General features: G+C 47.2%; 1 non-coding gene and 1 pseudogene across 1 annotated transcript; both read left to right on the top strand.

The window, feature by feature from the left end:
• Positions 1–1,931: 1,931 nt before the first annotated feature.
• On the top strand, positions 1,932–2,087 carry LOC128281272 (5.8S ribosomal RNA). Its single transcript, XR_008271485.1, has one exon. It is a non-coding gene; the product is annotated as a 5.8S ribosomal RNA (ribosomal RNA).
• Positions 2,088–2,303: 216 nt separating this feature from the next.
• LOC128281342 (28S ribosomal RNA) lies at positions 2,304–9,254 on the top strand (annotated as a pseudogene).
• The last annotated feature ends 3,343 nt before the right edge of the window (positions 9,255–12,597 follow it).

Raw genomic sequence — 12,597 nt, 5'->3', positions numbered from 1 at the left:
GTTTACCCGAGCTTGGTTGAATTTCTTCACTTTGACATTGAGCCTTTGGCGTAAATCACATTGCGTGAGCATCCGCAAGGACCATCGCAATGCTTTGTTTTAATTAAACGATCGGATTTCCCTTGTCCGTACCGATTCTGAGTCGATTGTTAAATCGCCTGTGGAAGGCCCCAAGGAGCCGTTCCCATCCGTCCCCCGTAACGACGGGCTACCCTCTCTCGCCGCAAAAGCAGCTCAAGTAGTGCATCGGCAATGACGGGTTCGGATCGGGATCCCGTGCCCACCCTCGAGCCAATCCTTTTCCCGAGGTTACGGATCCATTTTGCCGACTTCCCTTGCCTACATTGTTCCATTGACGAGGTCGTTCACCTTGGAGACTGATGCGGTTATGAGTACGACCGGGTGCGACGGCACTCGGTCCTCCAGATTTTAAGGGCGCTTAGGCGACCGGACACCACGCGACGTGCGGTGCTCTTCCACCATTGGACCCTACCTCCTACCGAGCCGTTTCCGGTGTGGGCAGGCCGTTAAATAGAAAAGATAACTCTTCCCGAGGCCTTAATTGGCCGGGTCGTTCCTCCGGTGCTGTTACTTTGAAGAAATTAGAGTGCTCAAAGTAGGCCTACGCTTGTATACATTAGCATGGGATAACATCATAGGATTTCAATCCTATTGTGTTGGCCTTCGGGATCAGAGCAATGATTAAGAGGGACAATCGGGGGCATTCGTATTTCATAGTCAAAGGTGAAATTCTTGGATTTATGAAAGATGAACAACTACGAAAGCATTTGCCAAGAATGTTTTCATTAATCAAGAACGAAAGTTGGGGACTCGAAGACGATCAGATACTGTCCTAATCTCAACCATAAACGATGCCGACCAGGGATCGGCGGATGTTGCTTTTAGGACTTTACCGACACCTTATGAGAAATCAAAGTCTTTGGGTTCCGGGGGGAGTATGGTCGCAAGGCTAAAACTTAAAGGAATTAACGGAAGGGCACCACCAGGAGTGGAGCCTGCGGCTTAATTTGACTCAACACGAAACTTACGTGTCCGGACATAGCAAGGATTGACGGATGAGAGCTCTTTCTTGATTCTATGGGTGGTGGTGCACGGCCGTTCTTAGTTGGTGGAGCAATTTATCCGTTAATTACATTATAACGAGACCTCGACTGCTAACTAGCTACACGGAGGTGATCCTCCATGGCTAGCTCCTTAGAGGGACTATGGCCTTTTAGGCCACGAAAGTTTGAGGCAATAACAGTCCGTGATGCCCTTAGATGTTCAGGTGCACGCGCTTAATCGATGTATTCAATGAGTCTATAGCCTTGGCCGACATGCCCGGGCAATCTTTGAAATTTCATCGTGATGGGGATAGATCATTGCAATTGTTGGTCTTCAATGAGGAATTCCTAGTAAGCGTGAGTAATCAGCTCGTGTTGACTACATCCCTGCCTTTTGTACACACCGCTCATTGCTCCTTCCAATTGAATGGTCCGGTGAAGTGTTCGGATCACGGTGACGTGGGCTGTTCGCTACCTGCGACATCTCTAGAAATCCACTGAACCTTATCATTTAGATAAAGGAGAAGTCATAACAAGGTTTTTGTAGGTGAACCTGTGGAAGGATCATTGTCGAAACCTGCCTAGCGGAACGACCCGTGAATGCATTGTATACAACATCGGAGGTGGTGCGGGTGCATCGTCGCCTATCGCCACCCCTACATATCGAAGCGCCCGGTCTTGTCGTCCCTTTGCCCATTAGGTGGGGTGAGATGTCAGGATCAACCTCTTCGATGCAAAATGAACAAACCCCCGGTGTGAATCGCGCCAAGGAATCGAAGTGAAAACATGGACACATCTTCTGTTGCCGCACCGTTCGCGGTGTCAGTGCTTAGTGATGTTGTTCTTTTGTCGCAAAGTATATATAATGACTCTCAGCAACGGATATCTTGGCTCTCACATCGATGAAGAACGTAACAAAATGCGATACTTGGTGTGAATTACTGAGTCCCGTGAACGATCGAGTCTTTGAACGCAAGTTACGCCCCAAGCCATTAGGTCGATGGCATGTTTTTCTGGGCATCACACATCGTCGCCCGCATCCAATTCTGATCTCTCGAGACTTGATTGGACTGCGGGTAGAAATTGGCCTCCCGTGCTCTCACAGCCAGTGGTTGGCCTAAATTTGAGTCCTCGATAACATAACTGTCGCGACGATCGGTGGTAATGCTGTAAACAACCTCATTCGGAGTCGTGCGCGTTAGTCAATCGAGACCCTTAAACCCTTTCGTCATCGCATCGAGACCCCAGGTCAGTCGGGATTACCCGCTGAGTTTAAGCATATCAATAAGCGGAGGAAAAGAAACTTACCAGGATTCCCCTAGTAACGGCGAGCGAACAGGGAAAAGCACAGCTTGAGAATCAGGCGCCACCAGCGTTTGAATTGTAGTCTGGAGAAGCGTCCTCAGCGACGGACTGGGCCCAAGTCCCTTGGAAAGGGGCGCCGGAGAGGGTGAGAGCTCGGACCCTGTTACACCACGAGGCGCTATCTATGAGTCGGGTTGTTTGGGATGCAGCCTTAATCGGGCGGTAAATTTCGTCCAAGGCTAAATACGGGCGAGAGACCGATAGCGAACAAGTACCGCGAGGGAAAATGAAAAGGACTTTGAAAAGAGAGTCAAAGAGTGCTTGAAATTATCGGGAGGGAAGCGAATGGGGGTCGATGATGCACCCAGGTCGAATGTGGAACTGTGAGAGCCAGTCCGTCAATCGGCTCGGGGCATGGACCGACGGGGTCGTGGCAGTGGCCCAAGCCCGGGCCTTTTATATGCCTGTGGAGAATTTGCCTCCTCGATCGTGGGATCCAGCACGCGCTGTCTCGGCGTGCTTCGGCACCTGTATGCTCGGGCGTCGGCCTACGGGCTCCCCATTCGGCCCGTCTTGAAACACGAACCAAGGAGTCTGACATGTGTCCGAGTCAATAGGCTAGAAAACCCGTAAGGCGCAAGGAAGCTGATTGGCGGGATCCCTCGCGGCTGCACCGTCGACCGACCTTGATCTTTTGAGAAGGGTTCGAGTGAGAGCATTCCTGTCAGGACCTGAAAGATGGTGAACTATGCCTAAGTGGGGCAAAGCCAGAGGAAACTCTAGTGGAGGCCCGCAGCGATACTAATGTCCAAATCGTTCGTCTAACTTGGGTATAGGGATAAAAGACTAATCGAACCGTCTAGTGTTACGGGGCTAGACCTTTTATCTCGCAATCCGTGCGGTCTTAGGCAATTTACATGTCCAAACTTGCCCAAGTCAGCCTTTACGCTCAAAAATAAGGATTCCTAAAGAACTCCTCCCAAGGCACTAATTTGTATAGCGGAAGCGTTTGTGCCAAAAGAAGCTAAACGTAAGCAAAAGAAAGCCAAAGAAAGAATGCACACAAGGTGTTTGAATAAATGCCCAAGAATTCTATTACTCTTAAGAATTCAACATACAATGGATGGTTTACAAATGAGGGGGAATCTCTCTATTTATAGTTGAGCTCCCCCAGAACCGACGGTTAAGATACATTTACATCGACGGACGAGATTAATGATATCCCATAATTTAAGGGATTTACAAGATATGATTCTCTCTATCTTTTAAGAGTAGTTGCCTAAAATAGCCTAAGTTGATATATCTCCGCTATTGGGCTATCCAGGCTTCAATCTGACAGGCTTTTCCAACATTTCTTTGAATCGGGCCAGTTCTTGTAGGTTGAATGATCCCCATCTGATTGATCAACCTCCATGGGCCGCATCTTGTGCCATGGTCACGGGCTTGGAACTTTGGCCCATGACATTCTCCCCCACCCATTCTCGCAACGCCCTCGTTGCGACTTTCGAATGGCACTGATTTGATTCGTCTCGAAACTTTCTCATTGCCTTGGCTTCTTCCCGGCTTGACTTGTAATCGGATTGTCCCTTTCTTGGAACCTTTGCCTCGGCTTCCGTCGCCTCTTAACTTAAACCGTTGCACTCGTGGGTACATCTCATTGGCAAGAAGTCTCCACTTTAACTTGCCCCAATTCTGACTTGGTCCCATTGGAATCCCCTCGATTCACACATCTTGGCTTCGTTCTTCCACAGTCCCTTGGCCTTCTTGCTTACGAACTTTGAAAGGGCCCCTACGATCTTGCCAAGCCAACAAGTCAGAACTCAAAACACTATCAGTGTGTTTGCAATGTACCTTACTCGTGGCATTCACTCGTCTTGACTGCTTTCGCATGACTTCTTTCTCCTTGAAGTCTGATGTACAATCCACCTTCCCCAAAGGTGGCGCTTCCATAGTCGACTCTACAGGTCTCATATCAGACTCACGTTCCACTAACTTTTTCGAAGGGGCTTTCGAAACATTCTGTTCTGTCGAGTTAATGCTTCCCCCATATGAAACATCTTCGACTAGTTGAATTGACGACAAAACCTTGGTCCCAACCTTTATATCTTGATGTACTGGTAAACAATCTTTGACGACGGACCAGTGACAATATGGATTTCATCGGCCCATGGAAACAACACTGTCTGAATCCTGTCAAGAAAGTTCAAACTAAGCACATAATCATAATCATCTAATTGGATTACCTCGAAGTCTTCCTTGCCTTTCCATTCACTGATTTGTGGCTCTACATTATGAGCTACTCCCACAGTTAGGGCCTCCTCAGAATTTACTGTCTTGATCTTTTTATTCAATTTCCTAATTGATAGACCAAGCTTCTTGGCAGCCTTTTCTGATATGAACAAGTCCGACGCTCTCATATCAATAAGAGCACTCCGCTTCTGACCTGCAATGTTGATGTCCACAAAAATCAACCCTCTCTACTATTCCTTTTGTTAGGAATAAGAACCATCGAACTGACCCTCGATGTTCTTCCCTCCACAGGCTTCTCCTCTTCTTTCGGCTCATCTTTTGTTTGGATAGCCGACATCATCGATCTCTTCGGACATTTTCGCAGCATGTGTGGTCCTTGACAAATGAATCATTTTATTCTCTTCCCCTTGTCCCTTGGGTTGTTAGATCCCTGCTTCGCATCTCGTGGTCTCTTATTGCCACTTGTGCTATTAGTTCTCCGCTTCGCATCTCGTAGTTTCTTATTGCCACTTGTGCTATCAGTACTGTGGCCATCGTCGCTATGTCCCTCTTCATCTTCTTCAGGGTTTCTCTCACCACTGCCCTTTCCATTGGGCTGAGATGATTCAAACTTGTCTTTCGTTAGACTAAGTTCAACAAAGGACTCTGCTTCAGCCATGGCTACAATAAGTTTGGTGATCCCTTGACAACGCAACTCTTGCGTTGCCCACGGCTTTAACCTATCCTTGAACTAGTAGAACGCTTCTTTCTCGCTCAAGTTAGAGATTTGAAGCATCAACTCACTAAATGCCCGAACATACTCCCGAATAGTGCCTTGTTGCGTGAGATGGCGCAACTTAGCCCGAGCCTCCTTCTTAGTATACTGTGGGTAAAACTGCTTCCTCAACTCTCTTTGGAACTCCTCCTAAGTCCCAATTGTGTTCCCTCCACGTTTCTCATCCATGGACCTATGATGCCACCACAAGAGAGCTACATCAGTAAAATAGATTGAAGCAGTGTTTACCTTAACTGCATCATCCCCAATGCCCATCGCTCGGAAGTATTGCTCCATTTCCTACAAGAAGTTGTCCACGTCTCTTGCGGATCTTGCACCTTTGAACTTCTCTGGTTTGGGAACATCCATTGCTTGTTGCTTTGGCTTTGAAGACAACATCCCATTACTCAAAGTAGCTTTGTAAATCGTGAGCTCCCCCTTAAGCTCTTCAATCTCTTTCTTCACGGCTAACATCGTATCCTCGAGATTCTCATCTCTCTCTGCCAGCTTTTCTGTAGTGAAGTTCATTAACTTATTTAGCTTTTCTACATTGGCACTGAGAGAATCCAACACAAAATCTTTGAGTTGCTCCTCCATTGAGTCAAACCCATCTGTGCATCCCTCGACCAACTCAAACCTCTCCTTCATGTTCCCTGCGAACTCTTCGAGATTCATAACTCAATCTTCCAATGCTAACAGCATGTCCTTCGAGTGACTTACTTTTCTACCCCTCCCACGGGTCTGCATTGGCTCATTCTGATTAACAACTTCTTTTGACATCCCAACAGTGCCTTCGAACCAATAGCTCAGATACCACTTGTCATGGGGCTAGACCTTTCGTCTCGTAATCTGTGCAGCTTTAGGCATTTTACACATCCAAACTTGCCCAAGTCAGCCTTTACGCTCAAAATTGAGGATTCTTTAAGAACTTCTCCAAGGTACCAATTTGTATAGTGGAAGCGTTTGTGCCAAAAAAAGTGAAACGTAAGCAAAAGAAAGCCAAAGAAAGAATGCACACAAGGTGTTTGAGTAAATGCCCAAGAATTCTATTACGCTTAAGAATTCAACATACAATGGATGGTTTACAAATGAGGGGGAGGCTCTCTATTTATAGTTGAGCTACCCCAGAACCGACGGTCAAGATATATTTACATCGACGGACGAGATTAACAATATCCCATAATTTAAGGGATTTACAAGATATGCCTTATCAAATCTAATCTAATCTTTACAAGATATGATTCTACTATCTTTTAAGATTAGTTGCCTAAAATAGCCTAAGTTGCCATATCTCCGCTATTGGGCCATCCAGGCTTCAATCTAACAGGCTTTCCAACATTTCTTTGAGTCGGGCCAGTTCTTATGGGCTGAATGATCCCCATCTAATTGATCGACCTCCATGGGTCGCATCTTGTGCCATGGTCACGGGCTTGGAACTTTTGGCCTGTAACACTAGTAGCTGGCTCCCTCTGAAGTTTCCTTCAGGATAGCTGGAGCCCTTAGCGAGTTCTATCGGGTAAAGCCAATGATTAGAGGCATCGGGGGCGCAACGCCCTCGACCTATTCTCAAACTTTAAATAGGTAGGACGGTGCGGCTGCTTCGTTGAGCCGCGTCACGGAATCGAGAGCTCTAAGTGGGCCATTTTTGGTAAGTAGAACTAGCGATGCAGGATGAACCAGAAGTCGGGTTACGGTGCCCAACTATGCAATAACCTAGAACCCACAAAGGGTGTTGGTCGATTAAGACAGCAGGACAGTGGTCATGGAAGTCAAAATCTGCTGAGGAGTGTGTAACAACTCATCTGCCGAATCAACTAGCCCCGAAAATGGATGGTGTTTAAGTACGCAACCTATACCCGGCCGTCGGGGCAAGGGCCAGGCCTCGATGAGTAGGAGGGTACGACGGTCATCGTAAAACCTGGGGCGCGAGCCCGGGCGGAGTGGCCGTCGGTGTAGATCTTGGTGGTAGTAGCAAATATTCAAATGAGAACTTTGAAGGCCGAAGAGGGGAAAGGTTTCATGTGAACGACACTTGCATATGGGTTAGTCGATCCTAAGAGACGGGGGAAGCCCGTCCAATAGCCCGTTTAGCGCGAGCTTCGAAAGGGAATCGGGTTAAAATTCCTAAACTGGGACGCGGCGGCTGACGGCAATATTAGGGAGTCCAGAGACGTCGGCGAAGGCCTCGAGAAGAGTTATCTTTTCTGTTTAACGACCTGCCCACCCTGGAAACGGCTCAGTCGGAGGTAGGGTCCAGCGGCTGGAAGAGCCTTTGCCGTCAGCGTGGTGTCCGGCGAGCCCCTAGCAGCCCTTGAAAATCTAAAGGACCAAGTGCCATCCGAGCCTGGTCGTACTCATAACTGCATCAGGTCTCCAAGGTGAATAGCCTCTAGTCAATGGAACAATGTAGGCAAGGGAAGTCAGTAAAATGGATCCGTAACCTTGGGAAAAGGATTGGCTCTGAGGGCTGGGCACGGGTGTCCTAGTCCCGAACCTGTCGGCTGCCAGTGCACTTCTCGAGCTACTTTAGTTGTGAGAACGAGTCGCCGCGAGCTGGTCAGGGGACGAATTGGGAACGGCTCCCTTAGGGGCCTTCCCCGTGCGACGAACAGTCGACTCAAAATTGGTACGAACAAGGGGAATTCGACTGTTTAATTAAAACAAAGTATTGCGATGGTCCCTGCGGATGCTCACGCAATGTGATTTACGCCAGATGCTCAAATGTCAAAGTAAAGAAATTCAACCAAGCGAGTAAATGGCGGAGTAACTATGACTCTCTTAAGGTAGCCAAATGCCTCGTCATCTAATTAGTATTGCGCATGAATGGATTAACAAGATTCCCACCGTCCTCATCTACTATCCAATGAAACCATAGCCAAGGAACGGGCTTGGCGAATCGTGGAAAAGAAGACCTGTTGAGCTTGACTCTAGTCCGACTTTATGAAATGACTTGAGACGTGTAGGATAAGTGGGAGCTCTCGGGCGAAACTGAAATACCACTACTTTTAACGTTATTTTACTTATTCCATGAATCGGAGGCAGGGCACGACCCTTCTTTTTGGACCCAAGGTCGGCTTCAGTCGGCTGATACGGGAGGAAGATATTGTTAGGTGGGGAGTTTGGCTGGGGCAGCACATCTGTTAATAGATAACGCAGTGTCCTAAGATGAGCCCAACGAGCAAATCTTGTGTGGAACAAAAGGGTAAAAGTTCGTTTGATTCGATTTCCGATCGAATCTGAACCGTGAAAGCGTGGCCTTCGATCCTTTAGACCTTCGAATTTGAAGCTAGAGGTGTCGGAAAAGTTACCACGAGGATAAGCGGCTTGTGGTAGCCAAGCATTCATAGCGACGTTGCTTTTTGATCCTTCGATGTCGGCTCTTCCTATCATTGTGAAGCGAATTCACCAAGTGTTGGATTGTTCACCCACCAATAGGGAGCGTGAGTGGGTTTAGACCGTCGTGAGATAGGTTAGTTTTACCCTCTTGATGGCGGCGTCGTAATAATAATTCAACCTAGTACGAGAGGAATCGTTGATTCGCACAATTGGTCATTGTGCTTGGTTGAAAAGCCGATGGCGCGGTTACCGTCTTATTGGATTATGGTGAACGCCTCTAAGTCGAATCCGGGTTAGAAGCGACGCACGCGCCCGTCGCCCGATTGTCGACCCGCAGTAGGGGCCTTTAGCCCCCAAGGGCACGTGTCGTAGATGCAGCGATCGTAGCGAACAAGTCACGGGCGCCTCCTTGGAGCGTAATTCCCACCGAGTGGCAGGTAGAATCCTTTGCAGATGACTTAAATACGCGACGGGGTATTGTAAGTAGCAGAGTGGCCTTGCTGCAACGATCCACTAAGATTCAGCCCTTTGTCACTTCGATTTGTCCCTCCCTCCATCTCCCTTCCGATCCCCCTTGTTCTTTTGCACGTCCCAGCCTTAGGGTTCCCAAGTGGGGGACTTAGTGTAAGGTGTTAGTAAACACTTGACCGTGCCGCCCCCTCGGGAAACATGGCACAACGGGGATCATGGTGGTGCGGGTGCGAGCTCCCAACTGTTGGCGATCTAGGCACTTGTTCAATTTTCTGCCGTGCCGTGCCATGCTATGCCATGCCATCATACCATACTTCATTCGGTTTCTTGTATTTGTTTTGGGCCAACAGAAAAAATTTCTATGTTAAACACTTGGTCGTGCCGCCCTCTCGGGAAACATGGCAAAACGAGGGTCGTGGTGGTGCGGGTGCGAGCTCCCAACTGTTGGCCACTTGTTTAATTCTCTGTTGTGCCGTGCCATCATGCCATATTTCATTCTGCTTCTTGTATTTCTTTTGGGCCAACAGAAAAAATTTTCAGTTAAAAATACTAAGTGTAAGTGGCCTAAAAAAAACTACCCCCGTTTCAAGCATGTATGGGAGCCTCGGACAACATTAGCAACGTAGGCCATCCCGTGGTGCGGGTCATCGGGCAACATCGGCACCTTGGTGCCTCGCATGTGCGAGAGCGTTGGGCTGAAAAAAGTGTCCCTATTTCAGACATATGAAACCTGTCCCTGTTTCAGACACATGAATGTCGACTGGTAGCACATTGATCGAGATTTTTTAGCTCTTTAGGGGGAAGTGATATTGAGCAGACAGGGGTTATCCGGGGCACTGCCCATGCCCATCACATGCCCGGACGTCGGTGCCCCCACCACCGGTTAGGTTCCTGGTGGTGCTTCGACGATCCATCCCGGCGATGATCCAGCGAGCTATCCTAGGATATACAAAACGGCGCAACGAGTCCCTCCCCAATCCCAAAAGGTAGAATTCGGATACCATTACATGTTCGGTACCCAATAATGAATGAATCATCCCAAAGGTAGAATTCAAATACCGTTGCATGTCCGGTACCCAACAATGAATGAATCGTCCCTGTCCCTCCCATTTTGCAACAAGAGCCTCCGACACCTTTGGCCCCCGGTCGTGCGGTAGCCTCGTACACCATCGGCAGCGTGTGTCATCCCGTGGTGCAGGGCCATCAGGCACCACCGGCCGCTTCAATGTGTCGGAGCATCAGGCAGCATCGGTAGCTTGGTGCATCGGATGTGCGGGAGGGTCAAGCACCAAAGCTAATTTTGGGCCCCTGTTGGTGCAGAAGCGCCGGCACCATAAAGTGTCCCTATTTCAGACATATGAATGTCGCCTGGTAGCTGCGGGGGCTGAGGCGCATTTTTGGTTGATAGTTCTCCGATGTTTGCCTAGTAATATGTGCTATATTCTTCGTTTTTTTTACTGTTATTACCCTTTTATTGGATGTTCTCAAATTTTGGTGAGTTCTAGCTATCTCCTTGCGATTTTTGGGTTCTCTGTTTTCTTGTTTTGTTTTTGATGTCCCTGCTTTCTTTTCAGGTTTAGTTCAGGCATCTATTGAGGACTGGGTCGTGGGCTGTGCTGTGTTCGGAGGTTTTTTCTTGGCTCTCCCTTCGTTTCGTGGGCTCACTGGTTCGTAAGGGAATGATCCTGATTAGTGACAAGGTGAGAAGGTGTTTGCTGGTCAGTGTTTCATCTTGCAGAACGAGGGTTGAAGACCAGTCAAGCATATTGCTATGAAGATTCTTTGCTGGAATTGTCGTGGGATTGGTAACCCTGCGACTGTCCGCGACTGTCCGCGAATTAAAGCAACTTCTCATTGCGAACGATCCGAAGGTTATTTTTCTATGTGAGACTAAAGTGCATTTTAACAAATTCCCTTCTATTCAAAGCAAGTGTAGGATGGAGGGATGCTTGGCAGTCAATGCTTGTGGTAAAAGTGGTGGACTGGTTATGATGTGGAAGGAGGGCACTAAAGTTGAGATTAAGAGCTACTCTGGCAATCACATTGACTCTTTCATTCACGCTGAAAATGACATACCTATTCAATTCACTGGTTTTTATGGGAATGCCGACCCTAATAATAAGAAGAGCTCGTGGGATATGCTTAAAAGGGTGAGAAGATTGGTGAAAGAACGGTGGATTATTGGAGGCGACTTCAATGCTATACTTGATAATTCGGAGAAGGAAGGTGGTAGGAGGAAACTGCAGGCCCTGATGGATGACTTCTATGAGGTTATTGATGAGTTATCACTGGTCGACTTGAAGACTGACAATGGGTGGTTTACATGGGTTAATAATCGTGAGGGTACTGCGATGGTCAAAGAAAGACTTGATCATTTTTTGATTTCGACGAGCGATGTAGAAAGCTTCTCATTCATCAAAACTAAGGTTATTCGCCAGTCAAACTCTGATCATGATGCTATTGTGCTTGATAGCATGGGTCGAAAGCCAAGAGAGAAGGAGAGGGATTCTAGACTAATGTTTAGATATGATATGTGTTGGGCTAAAGAGGTAGAAGCTAAGAATATCATTAGAAACGCTTGGAAGACGTATACGGGGGATATAATGGATAAGCTGGCGAAGGTGGGGCATGATCTGGGTGCTTGGAGATTTAAGAAGTACAAGATGATGAGCAGACAGATTGATATGATAAAGTCGAATATTAATAAGATTATTGATAGACTGGTGAAAGGTACGATGGAAACAAATTTAAAGCTATGAGATTAAGGCTTGGGAAGTTGCTGGACAGAGAGGAGCAGTACTGGGCACAAAGATCGAGAGTCAACTGGCTTAAAGAGGGTGATAGAAATATTAGGTTCTTTCACGTAAGGGCTACCAGCAGGAAAAAAAAGAATAGAATTGAAAGGCTGAAGGATATGCACGGCCACTAGAGGGATAATACCAAAGACATCTGTGAGGCGGCCAGGGAGTATTTTCAAAATCTATTTGAATCAACTTTACATACTGGTGAAACACTAAATCTTGATTATATTGATAAATGTGTTTCAGGGGAGATGAATGATAGATTAACCATGGAGTTCACGGATGTTGAAATTAAAAAGGCATTCAAGCAGATGGACCCAAGAAAAGCCCCGGGCATTGATGGCCTATCCGGAAACTTCTACAATGAAAATTGGGATGTGGTGGGCGACGATGTTATAAAACTATGTCATGAGGTTCTAAGGGGAGATAGAAGCGTGGAAAATCTCAATGAGACCATTATTGTCCTTATCCTTAAAATTAAAGAACCCATAGAGATGATTAATTTTCGTCCGATCAACCTTTGCAGGGTTATATACAAAATTGTTGCTAAAGTTCTAGCTAATCGGTTGAAAGACACGCTCTCGAAGTGCATTAGCCAAAATCAAAGTGCTTTTGT

Source organism: Gossypium arboreum, chromosome 9, assembly GCF_025698485.1.
Source record: "Gossypium arboreum isolate Shixiya-1 chromosome 9, ASM2569848v2, whole genome shotgun sequence".
NCBI classification, from domain to species: Eukaryota; Viridiplantae; Streptophyta; class Magnoliopsida; order Malvales; family Malvaceae; genus Gossypium; species Gossypium arboreum.
This window is presented reverse-complemented; position numbering and strand designations above follow the sequence as displayed.